This window comes from Bidens hawaiensis, unplaced genomic scaffold (assembly GCF_021521415.1).
Source record: "Bidens hawaiensis isolate Kalapana, Puna unplaced genomic scaffold, B.hawaiensis_p1.1 tig00005019_1, whole genome shotgun sequence".
NCBI lineage: Eukaryota > Viridiplantae > Streptophyta > Magnoliopsida > Asterales > Asteraceae > Bidens > Bidens hawaiensis.
Genome location: NW_027491318.1, coordinates 1,887,353 through 1,901,218, shown reverse-complemented (window position 1 = coordinate 1,901,218; position 13,866 = coordinate 1,887,353).

The following is a 13,866-nucleotide window of genomic DNA, read 5'->3' as shown; positions in this document are numbered from 1 at the left end:
GCCGCTGCCTACTCACCAACCCTTACGATGGGACGTGCACAGCCTACAGTTGGTGGAACAGTGCGTAGCCGGCAGTAAAGGAACAGTATACAGCCGACCTTTACTGTTGGCCGTAGCCTACCCACCAACCAGCATGGTCTGTGCGTAGTCCACTGTTGGTGGAACAGGAATACTATTCAGCCGGCTGTACCTTCTAGGAAACCTACCTTCGGCTATAAATACTCCAACACCTTGGAATGGTAAGGACATCATCTGATATCTCAATCTTATCTAGCAATCTCTTAATATACACTTATATTCAGAGCAATCTAGTCTGATTCTCACGCCGGAGGGTGGTCACAAGGAGGAACCCCCCCTTCTCAGTGACGAGCTTACGGTGTCTGTTTTGCAGGTCCCCTGAAGAACAACTTTCTCTGCTAGACCTCATCCTCGTGGGAAACATTACTTAACCCCCAGATTATCTATAATCTGTCCAGGGTTCACTTAGTGTTTCTTCATTGGCGCCATCCGTGCATAAAAGCTAGAACTAATTCTTAGTTTTTTCAAAGTTTCTGAAGAAATGGTTAACGTTACTCCGGTCCCAAGACCAGTAAGTGACCAAGAAACACCGGTGACCACAACCCCAGTAACTGGGAACACCGGCTGTTATACAAATCTTACGAACATTACCCCGGCTACCCAAGCCGGGGCAAGTGCAGTAAATATTCCACTGGGGTTCACTGATGCCTAGTTGGAAAAACGAACGAGGGTCCCTCGCCAAACACTAGATCAAGTGAAGGCGTGGGCCGAAGCACGTCAGAGAGAGTTCCAAGCTGAATTGGATGAACGCTTGCGTTCAGTTCAACAGGCTGACGAATTCGGCAGTACTCGCCAACATCTCAATATGAACAGTGAGTGCGAGTACTCAGACGACGAGAGGGAAGAATCCGATACCGACGCAAACCCTCGCCATAAGGCGAAAGGGAAGCGTAAGGAAACGGACTTCCAACCAAAAAGGAATTTTGGGGAAGCTTTTAAACCAACAAATGCGGAGAGAAACCCGCGTGACTTCTCCAAAACCTTTAGACCAACTGCTACAAATGCAGGAAAGTCAAAGTTCGCAAGGGACATTGCGGAAGCAATCGCCCCGAGAAGTGCCAAACAAATGTCCAACATTGGCACTTATGATGGCCTAATCCGACCCGGACGACCACTTGAACAGATTCATTGCGGGGGCAACCGTCAGTAACTGGACGGAACCCACGTGGTGTTATATGTTCCAGATGACTCTGGTTGAAGCGGCCAGGGCATGGTTCGACCGTTTACCGGTCCACCACATTTATGATTGGGCGGACTTTCAGAATAAGTTCGGCCAGCACTTCAGCCAGCAGAGGAAATATACTGAAGAACAGTGGACGATCCTCAACTGCGTTAGAGAGGAGGATGAATCTTTACTAGACTTCTTCACCCGCTTCAACTCCAAAAAGCTAAGTCTCGGCAACATAAGTGAAGATCTTGTTCGCGCCGCTTTCATCCAAGGCGCCGAATACCCAGAGCTTATCCGCACATTGACGGGTAAGGATGGCATGCCATCAACATGGGATGCCATCATGACGGCGGCAAAGCGCTTTGCCGAGACGGAGAAGCAACTGGGAAGGGATCTTCCCCAGAGTACACACCTCTACACGCAGAGGACAAGAGAGAAAAATGTTCGGATCGCCCGGCAGAACAAAAAGAGGAAGCTAGGTATCTGGCAGTCAAGGGTAAACTTTGACACCTCATCCAGCTCTCACCCTCTTGTTGGTGGAAGAAATCACACACACCCTTCAAGCCAAAAACACCGGTGGACGCCACTCACCAAAAGCGTCACGGAGATATTTGCCACTGAAAAGCTACCATGGCCAAAGGCTCCAATGATCCGGCAGCGACCTAATGCGGATCAGAGTAAATCCTGTGACTTCCACGGGACAAAAGGTCATAGTACGGAAGAGTGTACATCCTTGAAGGATATTATTGAAGCATTCGTCAAGGATGGAAGACTGGCACACCTGGTGGCATCAATCAAGAAGGGAGGAAGAAACGACAACCGGTACCGAGGCAACGGACGAAAGCCCGTTGACATCAGCATCAACATGGTTCATGGTAAGATCAGAGAAAGAAAAAGAAGAACGACAGAACCATGTGCGTGGAAGGAAGCTGAGGTGCGCTTCCCGCGAGTGCCAGGAGGACCCAGCAAAGAAGGCCCTATCGTCATCAAAAGCCAGCTGGGCCACTACATCACCTCTCGCACTCTTGCTGACAACGGCGCCTCGTCAACAGTGATGTACAGGCAGTTCTTTGACAAGCTAGATGACGAAGACAAGGAACGCCTGGAAACGATCTGCGCCTCGATGGAAGGGTTTGATGGCAGCACAAACACCCCCCTGGGTATCCTATCGTTCCCCGTCACTCTTACGGATGGGAAACACTCCCGCACAGAAGATGTGGACTTTGTCGTGATGAGGAAGCCACACCACACATATGACATTCTCTTCGGGAGAGACGGGATGGCAATATTCAACGCCGTGGTATCCTCAGTCCACGGCATGATGGGATGGCCAACAGCTGAGGGTGTAGCGATGATCACCGGCATTCCCCAGGTATGCATCGCATCTGTCTCATCTAAACCCAAACCAAAGATGGCTAAACCAACCATCACCGAACCAGAAAGATGGGCCTTCAATGGCAAGTACCCTGACCAGGCCGTCACGATTGGCCCGACAATTGTTGATCCCACACGCACCTTACTCAAGCGCTTATTACTAAAAAACGCTGACATCTTCGCGTGGACACCAGCTGACATGACTGGTGTACCCCGAAGTAAGGCAGAGCATAAGCTCAAATGCGATCCGGCTGTTACGCCGATCGTACAAAAGCGCAGAGTAATGGGGCCAGAACAAACTAACGCGTGTAGAACCCAAGTCAAGGAACTCCTTGACGCAGGCATCGTACGCGTTAGTAGATATCAAACTTGGGTTGCAAATCCCGTTATGGTACCGAAGAATAACAAACAATGGCGCATGTGCATAGATTTCAAGGACTTGAACAAAGCATGCCCCAAAGATTGTTATCCGTTACCCGAAATTGATCTTAAGGTGGATTCGTTGGCACCGTTCCGCCTTAAATGCTTCCTGGACGCGTATAAGGGGTACCATCAAATACACATGGCCGTTGATGATCAGGACAAAACCGCTTTTCGGACGCCCGATGGCACATTTTGTTACCAAATGATGCCATTCGGACTTAAGAATGCCGGGTTCACATACCAACGCTTGATGGACAACCAGTTTCATGCCCAAATTGGGAGGAACTTGGAAGTCTACATGGATGACTTGGTCATCAAAAGCCCTGACCCAGAAGCGATGTTGAAAGACATCGAAGAGACTTTCAACACGCTCAGGAAGATAAACATGAAGCTCAACCCGAGCAAGTGTGCCTTTGGAATGGAAGAAGGGAAGTTCTTGGGGGTCATCGTCACTAAAGATGGCTTCAGAGCGAACCCTGAAAAGGTCGAAGCCATTATCAAAATGGAATCACCTACTACCATCAAACAGGCCCAGACACTGAATGGACGACTAGTGGCACTTAATCGCTTTTTGGCAAACCACGCAGATAAGTCGTTTCCCTTCGTGTCAACGTTGAGAAACTGTTTAAAGAAAACGCACTTCCGCTGGACACCAGAAGCGGAAGCAGCTTTTCAGGAGATTCGGTCACGCTTGATCGAACTCCCAACGCTCACGGCACCAAAAGCGGGAGAGGAGTTAATCCTATACCTTTCCGCAACAGATAGAGCAACCGGGGCAGTCCTGCTAGTAGAGCGAAAAGGCATCCAGATGCCAATCTATTATGTCAGCCGTATCCTAACAGACGTAGAAACCCGGTACTCTACCCTCGAAAATTTAGTCTTAGCACTTATACACGCTTCACGCAGGTTAAGACGATATTTCCAGGGTCACCCAATCACCATTCTCTCCAACTTCAAACTTGCAAACGTTCTAGGCAAACCCGAGTTATCGGGACGCCTAGCCAAATGGGCAATTGAGTTGGGGGAATACGCGATAAAGTATAAGCCAAGACCAGCCATAAAAGGCCAGGTTCTGGCCGACTTTATTGCAGAAGTGCCTGCATCGCGGGAAAAAGAGTGCCAGGAAGAGGCTCAACCCTCTCCAACACAAGACATCAATGACGTCTGGCGACTCTACACTGATGGAGCAGCCAGTAACGAGGGTTCAGGCGCAGGGCTGAAACTAACCAACCCAGCAGGCCAAGAATACACTTACGCTATTCGACTGGATTTTCCAAGTACGAATAACGAAGCCGAGTATGAGGCATTCTTGGCTGGGCTGAGAATTGCGCGTAAGATGGGGGTGAAAAACTTGGAAGCCCACGTGGATTCCATGTTGGTAGCCAATCAAATCAACGGGACGTACACGGCCGTGAACGACACAATGGCCCTGTACCTCGCACAAGCAAAATCCCTTATGCGCGATTTCAGCGACTGCAAAGTCATACACGTCAAGCGGAGTGAAAACAAATCCGCGGATGCGTTAAGCAAGCTCGCATCATTGGCCTTCACCCACTTAGGAAAGGATATCCGCATTGAACTCCTCGAGGCACCTTCGGTCCCGCACAAGGAAATTTGTGTCATCCAAACCGGCACGGAAACGTGGATGACACCAATAATAAAATACCTTGCGGCAGGTACACTACCAGAATCAAAAACACAGGCAAGAAAACTACGCTGTAAAGCACTAAATTATCAACTCATCGATGACATCCTTTACAGACGTAACTTTCTTGGCCCACTCTTAAGATGCGTGGACAACCAAGATGCTGACTACCTCCTAAGGGAAGTACACGAAGGCATCTGTGGAGTACACGCAGGTCCCCGCGCTGTTGTAGCTAAGCTAAACAACGCGGGATACTTTTGGCCGGGGATGCATACTGATGCACTGGCATACATCAGAAAATGCAGGTCTTGCCAGCTTTACGCACCCAACACGCACCGCCCGAAGAATGAACTTGTTCCAGTCACTTCTTCATGGCCATTTCAGAAGTGGGCCATCGATGTGACAGGCCCATTTCCTACAGCAGCAGGAAATGTTCAGTTCTTAGTGGTAGCCATCGACTACTTCACCAAGTGGATAGAAGCAAAACCCTTAGCCCAAACAACCGCGAAACATATCAAAAAATTTATTTGGGAATTTATTATTTGTCGTTTTGGACTTCCACAGAATTTGGTGAGCGATAACGGCACCAACTTTGCTGACAAGAAGCTACAACAGTGGCTCAAAGAACTTCAAATTACCCACACCTTTACCTCAGTGGCACACCCGCAAGGTAATGGTGAGGTAGAAAGAGCAAATAAGAGCATCGTCGAAGGCATCAAGAAAAGACTCTTGGAACACAGATCCGGCTGGGTGGACGAGCTTCCGCACGTCCTTTGGGCAAACAGAACGCTGAAGAAGGCCAGTACGGGAGAAACCCCGTTCAGCCTCACTTATGGCACGGAAGCCATGGTCCCGGTCGAAATTGGTTTACCCTCACCAAGGGTCTTGATTCAGCCAGAAGACAATGATGCTGAAAGACGGTTGGACCTTATGCTAACCGAGGAACGCAGAGACTTAGCCGCAGTGCGTGAATAGAACTACAAGCGACAAATGCAAAAATACTACAACACGCGGGTAAAACTCTGCAACTTCAAAGTAGGAGACTACATACTGCGTAACAACGAGGCTTCGAACCAAGAACGCCCAGGAAAGTTGGCCCCGGTCTGGGAAGGGCCATACATCATCAAAGAAGTCCTGGGAAAGGGCGCATACCGGCTCGAAAGGCTCGATGGCACTCCCATCCCAAGAACATGGAATGGAGCTCAATTACGCAAATGTTATATGTAGATCAATTCCAAACTTGTAAAGAAAAGGCCTAGAGCCACTTCTAATGGAAATGATTCTCCTTTCACAATGTGTTGATAGCCTTACCTTTATACTTATGAACTTCCCACACTATTGTGCCGGTATTCACCGCATAAATGGGGGAAGAAGTAAGTCGTTACGTGTGGAAGGCGGCAAAACCCGCATAAACACAACGCTAAAAATCTTAAAGTTTTAAGGAAAACCTACACGCAGGTCAGATGTAAGTAAAGTTTAGCCATCCTTGTAAGTGCAAGTGACGGTCTTACCCGCACAATCACGAACAAGGAAGCAAAACTTCAACCTATCATCTACCACGTTCAAAGGTTAACTTGTTCTGAACACTTAAAAAATTTCAAAGGAAAAGATGAGGAAAACTTCCACGCAGGTCAGATATAAGTAAAGTTAAGCCATCCTAAGTGTAAGTGACGGTCATACCCGCACAATCATGAAAGAGGAAGCGAAACAAACTTATAATTTACCACGTTAAAAAGTTAACTTATCTAAGTACTAAAGAAATTGCTAAGTTAGATCAAAACATGCGTAAAATAAACAAGGCAAAGAACAAACACAATCTTTATTTCATCAAAGTTCAAATATTACAAAGAGCTATACAAAAGCAAAAATCTACGCTAGTGGTGGAAAGGGATCTTCAGAATCAAGCTTCAGGACCACTTCCACTTGGACCCGCTCCATCAGTAGAGCGTGGTGGTTCAAGGAAAGCTCTAAGGATAGCAAGCCCATCATCAGCAGCAGCGACTTCGTTCACCTTCTCCACCACCGGATGCGGGAAGGCGGCATACTGATTCACTGCTTGGTCGTAAACAGCTTCAGTATCAACATTGTACAAAGGGAAGTTGGAAGGCGGGATGCCTTTCTCAACGAACCCTAGACCAAGCAGGAAGCCGGCCTTTTCCCCATCCTCATGAGAAGCGTTGAGGGCTGCGCTCATAGCATCGTCATAAGACGTCTCTGAGAAGACCCGATGCACAACCTACAAGAAAATATACAAGTATCAGAACCCTTTCTATTTACAAAGAAAAGCGTAAAGACATGAAAGCTTACCTGAGACAACGCTTCTCGAAGAAGCCATTCCTTGGCAACCAGAGCTTCTTGGAGGGCAGCTTGAGTTTCATTACGGGCGCGTTCGGCTTCACTCTTGTTGAGGTTGGCAAGCAACACTTCCTTTGTAGCAGCCTCTTCGACGCCCTTTAACTTCCGCTCAGTATGGTCAAGCACCCCCCTCTGGTCCAAGATCTCCTGGAGTTTTTTGGCGTCTTCCATCGCCAAGGCATCATGAGCCTGCTGGAGAGCCTCTAATTTGGCTTTAAGCTCTTCATTCTCCACGCGTAGAGGCTCAGCAACGGCTTCAGCCTTGGTGGCCCTCTCGGTTGCGTTCCTCGCAGTTTCCTTAGCCAGCCGAAGCTGTTCATTAACAGCTTGGGCAGCCTTGGAACGGGCCTCGAGTCGAGCCTGAACTTCAACCTCGAAGGCCTTGAAGGCCTTCTCCTTTTCCGCAACCACTGCGGAAAGCCTTTGGTTCTCCTCCCGGACAGCCCGCGCCTGAGCCACTTCTTTAAGGCGAGCTGCTTTTAACTTGTCGTTTTCACGACAAAGCAGCTCGACGCGCGGCTGCATCCGGGCCAGGAGAACCCGAAGCTCATTGGTTAGCCTACCCTCCTGGTAGCTAGCCATGGCTTCCCCCAACGCACCACTGGGAGCAGCGTGACGAGCCCATTCCACGCACTCCACAGGGGTGCGAAGGGTTGTTCCTCGGCGAATGTTCCATCGTGGAACATACACTTCATTGGAATCCGACACTGCAAAAAACATAAAGCAGTTAGGAAAAGATGATAAAAAATATATGAAAAGGGCCAAAAGAACCCCTACGCACCTGTAGGGTCAATAACAGGCCGATAGCCGCCGAACCCATCACCTGAACCCAAGGGAAATCCATCCAAGAGGTCAGGCATATGGGAAGGTGGCAGAGATTGGCGAGAAGCCCCATGCGTACCTGATAGATCGGCCGTCGTTGCCGATGACGGGGGCATGGTAGCAGCCGCCGCGGTCGCCGCCGCGGAATCCGCAGCAATGGTAACCGCCGGCTCGGTGAAAGATGCTGTAAAAATCGCACTCACAGCCGGCGGTGACGTCATCTCAGCTGGAACAGTCGGCTCTAAGGAGTGAGCAACTGAACCAGCGGAAGCAGGCGCAGGCGCCTGGGTCGACGCCTCAGGTAGGCTGACCAAGCCTACCGTCATTGGCGGAGAGGTACTCCTCTGCGCTCCACCCTGGAATGCGTCAACATTCACGCCTGCGTAAAGAAGATAAGTGTTAAATGATATTAAGCTATGAAGTTAAAAAACTAGAAGTTTGTACTTACGGGTTTTCTTGAGCCTAAAGGTACGGAGAGGCGGGGACGAACCCGATGGAGCCGGCCTCTTTGCGCCGGTTACCGTCGTCTTCTTGAGCTCTCCGGAGGTGACAGTCAGAGCCTCCGGAGCGGTGGTCTTATCACCACCGGGATTCCCCGCCACCTCTTCGCTCTCGGTCTCCGAATCAGACCGAGGCGTCGGATCGGCAGTGGAGGCCACCTCCTTTCCCTTCCCGCCGGCAGCCTTCTTCTTCCGCACCAACGGAGGACCATCTGCGGATTCTGTAACACCCCGACCAAAGGCGGATTATACATCGGGGCGCCACATATTGTTTCATTACTCGTGACACTAATGGGTGTCAATATTTAATAAATACATTCATTCGCGCACGCGCAAAGTAAAAATAAGATAACATAAATCATCATAAATCAATATATTATAAAGCAAAATATTAGAACAACAAATAACTTGTCTTGATACATTTTAATCTAGGTCAAAAATAAAGAAAACTTCCTAAGTGTCCACAAGCTCCAAAACAGCTACTGCAAACCTGAACATGTGTTAAAATAAACGTCAAACACTTGCGTGTTGGTGAGAAATCAAGTTTAATACAATACATAGATAACAATAAATCTGCGCGCAACATGTGTATGTCTGGTTTTCAACAAGGGTGTAATCTGATCGGGACCAACTCTAAGATTCATAGACTGCCAGTGCTCACAATTGAGCTCACAAACAAGACAAACTGTGCATGTGCAAACAAAAGAGAAAATCATAAACGATAGTTCTCCCGTGTTCATCTAATGGTACCATGAGAACTGCGGAATAGACCGACAAGACGGTTAATGATCCACACATACAAATAAACAGCCAAGTCTACGTCCTCAACACATGGGATACTGCGCGACTAAAGTTCATAAACAAGTTTAAGACTCTAAGTTTGTATGAACACATGAACATCCCAAAACATTAAAAGCAAAAAGGGATTAGGTACGAGATTACTCACTTGATAAACGATGCGGTGTAAGATAAAGCAAGAACCAACTTTAAACAAGCACAAGTTAACTTATAAATAAGATTATTGTTTTAATGAATTGATTTAAGTCTTGATTATAAGTTAGCATAATTAATAAGTAAATTATTATATATAATATATATATTACCGGAAAAGCAGGACAGAACAGGGAGGAAGACGGAGGCAGAGAGGGAGGCGGCAGAGAGAGCAAGGAGCAAGAGAACAGGAGAGATTAAGTGTTTTGTGTGTGTAGTGTTATGAAAATATTATTATTATTTATAGAGAAACCCTAGGGAACACAATCCCTAGAAAAAGGGGAAAAGATCTCAAAAAGCAAAAGATTCCAAAAGCAAAAGATATCAAAAGATATGGCAGCTGCAGGGGGCAAGATAAAGCTGACAGGGAACAGTAAAAAGCATGGGCGGGTCAGATAAAGGTACTGGTCAAGCATGGAAAAAGCAGATCTCAAAAGATAATGTCAGTTACTTTTTCTGCCAACCAATGGGGTTGGTGCGCATGCTGCGCCAAAAGTGGCTTTTCAGACATAAAGCAGATTAGGTCAACGGCTCAAAAGATAAGACATCACAAAAGCAAACGGCTAGATTAAACAGAAGAAAACTCAAAGGGTTTAGCGCGAGAAGGCTCGAGCGCGAAGGCAGACACGGAAGGTCAAGAGAGCGCGAGCGCGAAGGCAGACAGAAACAACCTTAACGCGTCGCGGAAAGAACTACATTTCTAAGCGCGCCGCGGGAAGAATCACATTTCTTAGCGCGCCGCGGGAGGAACTAAAATTCCTAGCGCGCCGCGGGAAGAACTATAATTCTTCGCGCGTCGAGGGATGAACTACGATTCTTAGCGCGCTGCGAGAAGAACTACAAATCCTTAGCGCGTCGCGGGAAGAACTACCGTTCTTCGCGCGCTGCGAGAAGAATTACAATTCTTAGCGCGCTGCGAGAAGAGTTCATCTCGCGTATCGCTGGAACAGATGGTCTTCACGCAGGCTTCCTTGTAAGGAGCCTGGCGTGTGGAGCTGCGCAGACAACCTTAGGCGGGAAGGAACAAAGGACAAGCAAAGAGTTAGAAGAAAAAGAGGGAAACAAGGCGTAAGGGCGGGACGACGACAAGAGGAAAAGAAGGCGGAAAGAGAGAAGAGGGACGGGACGGCGGAAAGAAAGAGAGAGAAAGAGGCGGGAAGGAAAATATATTATTATTATTAAAAGTAAAATATAAGTATAAATAAATATTAAATCATAAAAGAAAGAGATCGGGTCAGAGAAACGGGTACCTGGGTCGGGTCGGATCGGGTCAGATGTCACAGTCTCCCCTACTTTAAGATATTTCGTCCCGAAATTTATCTCGAAGTAGGTTGCGCAGAGAACAGGTGCGGGTACTTGATCTTCATTTGATCTTCCCTTTCCCATGTAAACTCGGCTCCGCGCTTGGACTCCCAGCGAACTTTAACAATAGGGATACGACTGCGCTTGGTTTGCTTAACCTCGCGATCCATAATCTCAACAGGCTTCTCAAGGAAATGCATAGTTTCATCAACTTGAACTTCATCAAGTGGAATGTGAAGGTTCTCGTCAGCTAAACACTTCTTGAGATTGGATACATGGAACGTTGGATGCACATTACTGAGCGCGGGCGGCAGGTCAAGTCTGTAGGCAACTTTTCCCACACGCGCGAGAATCTTGAATGGATCAACATAACGAGGAGCAAGCTTACCTTTCTTCCCAAAGCGGACAACACCCCTCCAGGGCGACACTTTGAGGAGAACAAGATCACCAACTTGAAATTCGAGAGGCTTCCGCCTACGATCTGCGTAACTCTTCTGTCGGCTTCTGGCAGTCAGCAGATGATCACGGATCTTGGCGATTTTATCGGTTGTCTCTTGAACAAGTTCGGGTCCTGTGATTTGAGCTTCTCCCACTTCGCTCCAACAAATCGGGGAGCGGCACTTACGACCGTAAAGTGCTTCAAATGGGGCCATACCAATACTGGAATGATAGCTGTTATTATAAGAGAACTCGATCAAAGGCAGGTGCGAATCCCAATTACCTCCAAAATCAAGAACACTAGATCGGAGCATATCCTCAAGAGTCTGAATAGTTCGCTCAGACTGACCGTCAGTCTGGGGATGATATGCCGTACTCATGTCCAAGCGAGTTCCTAGCGCAGATTGGAGAGATTTCCAAAAGCGAGATATAAAACGGCCATCGCGATCGGATATGATGCTCAAAGGAGTACCATGGCGGCAGACAATTTCCTTGACATAAAGCTGCGCGAGATGCTCAACACGGTAGTTTTCACGAATGGGCAGGAAGTGAGCAGACTTAGTCAAACGATCCACTATTACCCAAATGCTATCATGTTTGCTTGCTGTCAAAGGTAACTTGGTAATAAAGTCCATCGCTACACATTCCCATTTCCACGTAGGAATTTCTGGTTGTTCGAGCAAACCAGATGGGCGTTGGTGTTCAGCTTTTACTTTAGAACAAGTCAGGCATTTAGCTACGAACACAGCAATATCCTTCTTCATACCGGGCCACCAATAAGTAATGCGCAAATCCTTGTACATCTTATCAGCGCCAGGATGAATAGAATACCGAGATTTGTGCGCTTCACTCAGGATATCAGCGCGAAGATTCTCATCAAAGGGAATCCAGATGCGATTGAGATAGCAGAGAATTCCACTCAGATTAGGGACAAAATGCGCTTCCGCGCCACACGCTAACTCGGCGCGAAGGTTACCATTACTGATGGATGCGCGCTGCGAGCCACGAATACGCGATTCAAGGTTGCTTTGAATCGGCGCGAAGTGAAGCTGCGTGCGCGGCAAAATACAGTTAAGCTGGCAGGGTTTTCGGCTGAGCGCATCGGCTACCACATTAGCCTTACCAGGATGATACCGGATCTCACAATCGTAATCGCTGATGAGTTCGTTCCATCGGCGTTGCCTCATGTTGAGTTCCTTTTGATTAAAGATATGCTGAAGGCTTTTATGGTCAGTGTAGAGGATACACTTAGTGCCATAAAGGTAGTGTCTCCAGATCTTTAAGGCAAAAACAACTGCACCAAGTTCGAGATCGTGAGTCGTATAATTCTTTTCATGAACCTTGAGTTGCCTTGATGCGTAAGCGATAACCTTGCCTCGTTGCATAAGAACACAACCGAGACCTTGGTTGGATGCATCGCAATACACGACAAAATCATCATTAGCCTCAGGTAGCGCAAGAACAGGAGCTTCACACAACAAACGCTTGAGCGTCAGAAAGGCTTCTTCTTGCTTCGAGCCCCAAATATACGGTTTACCTTTGTGCGTTAGAGCTGTTAAAGGCAAAGCGATCTTCGAGAAGTTCGAAATGAAGCGCCGGTAATAACCAGCTAAGCCCAGAAAGGAACGGATCTCGGAAGGAGTGGATGGCGTAATCCAGTTCTTGATTGCTTCAATCTTGGATGGGTCGACATGAATACCCATCTTGTTTACAACATGACCAAGAAACTGTACTTCATCCGACCAAAATTCACACTTGGAAAGCTTAGCATAGAGTTGCTCGGTTCGAAGCTTTTGCAACACCAACCGAAGATGTTGCTCATGCTCGGCCTTGGTCTTAGAATACACCAGAACATCATCGATAAACACAATCACGAATTTATCCAAGAAAGGCCTACACACCCGATTCATTAGATCCATGAAAACGGCGGGTGCGTTGGTTAAACCGAAGGACATGACCAAGAATTCAAAGTGGCCATAACGAGTTCGAAAAGCAGTCTTCGGAACATCTTCCTCGCGGATGCGCAACTGGTGATAGCCAGAGCGGAGATCGATCTTGGAAAAACAAGAGGCACCTTGGAGTTGATCAAAGAGGTCGTCAATACGCGGTAAGGGATACCGGTTTTTAATGGTGAGTTTGTTCAACTCGCGGTAATCAATACACATGCGAAACGATCCATCTTTCTTTTTAACGAACAACACCGGAGCACCCCAGGGCGAAGAGCTAGGGCGAATGAATCCTTTAGCAGTCAACTCTTGAAGTTGGCTTGCCAATTCTTGCATCTCAGCGGGCGCAAGACGGTAAGGAGATTTAGCTACGGGGGAAGCACCAGGGACAAGATCAATACGGAACTCGACTTCACGAGCGGGAGGGATACCAGGAAGATCATCAGGAAAAACTTCAGGAAAATCACGCACAACAGGGATATCGCGAAGCTTCTTCTTTTCAGCAGGTTTAACCACATGGGCTAGAAATGCAATACACTTCTTCCGCATGAGTCTTTGGGCTTCGGCGCAAGACATAAGCTTAAGACCGCGGGAGGGTTTCTCGCCGTAGATATGAAGATCACCATTTTCTCGAGGTATGCGAATCATCTTCTTGGCGCAAATAACTTCGGCGCGATTATGCGTAAGCCAGTCCATACCAATGATAACATCAAAGCTTCCAAGAGGCATGGGGATGAGGTCAATCAGAAAATCGTTTTCGTTAAGGTTAAGCGTGCAATCTTTAATCACTGAGTTTATTAAAATAATTTCACCATTAGCCAATTC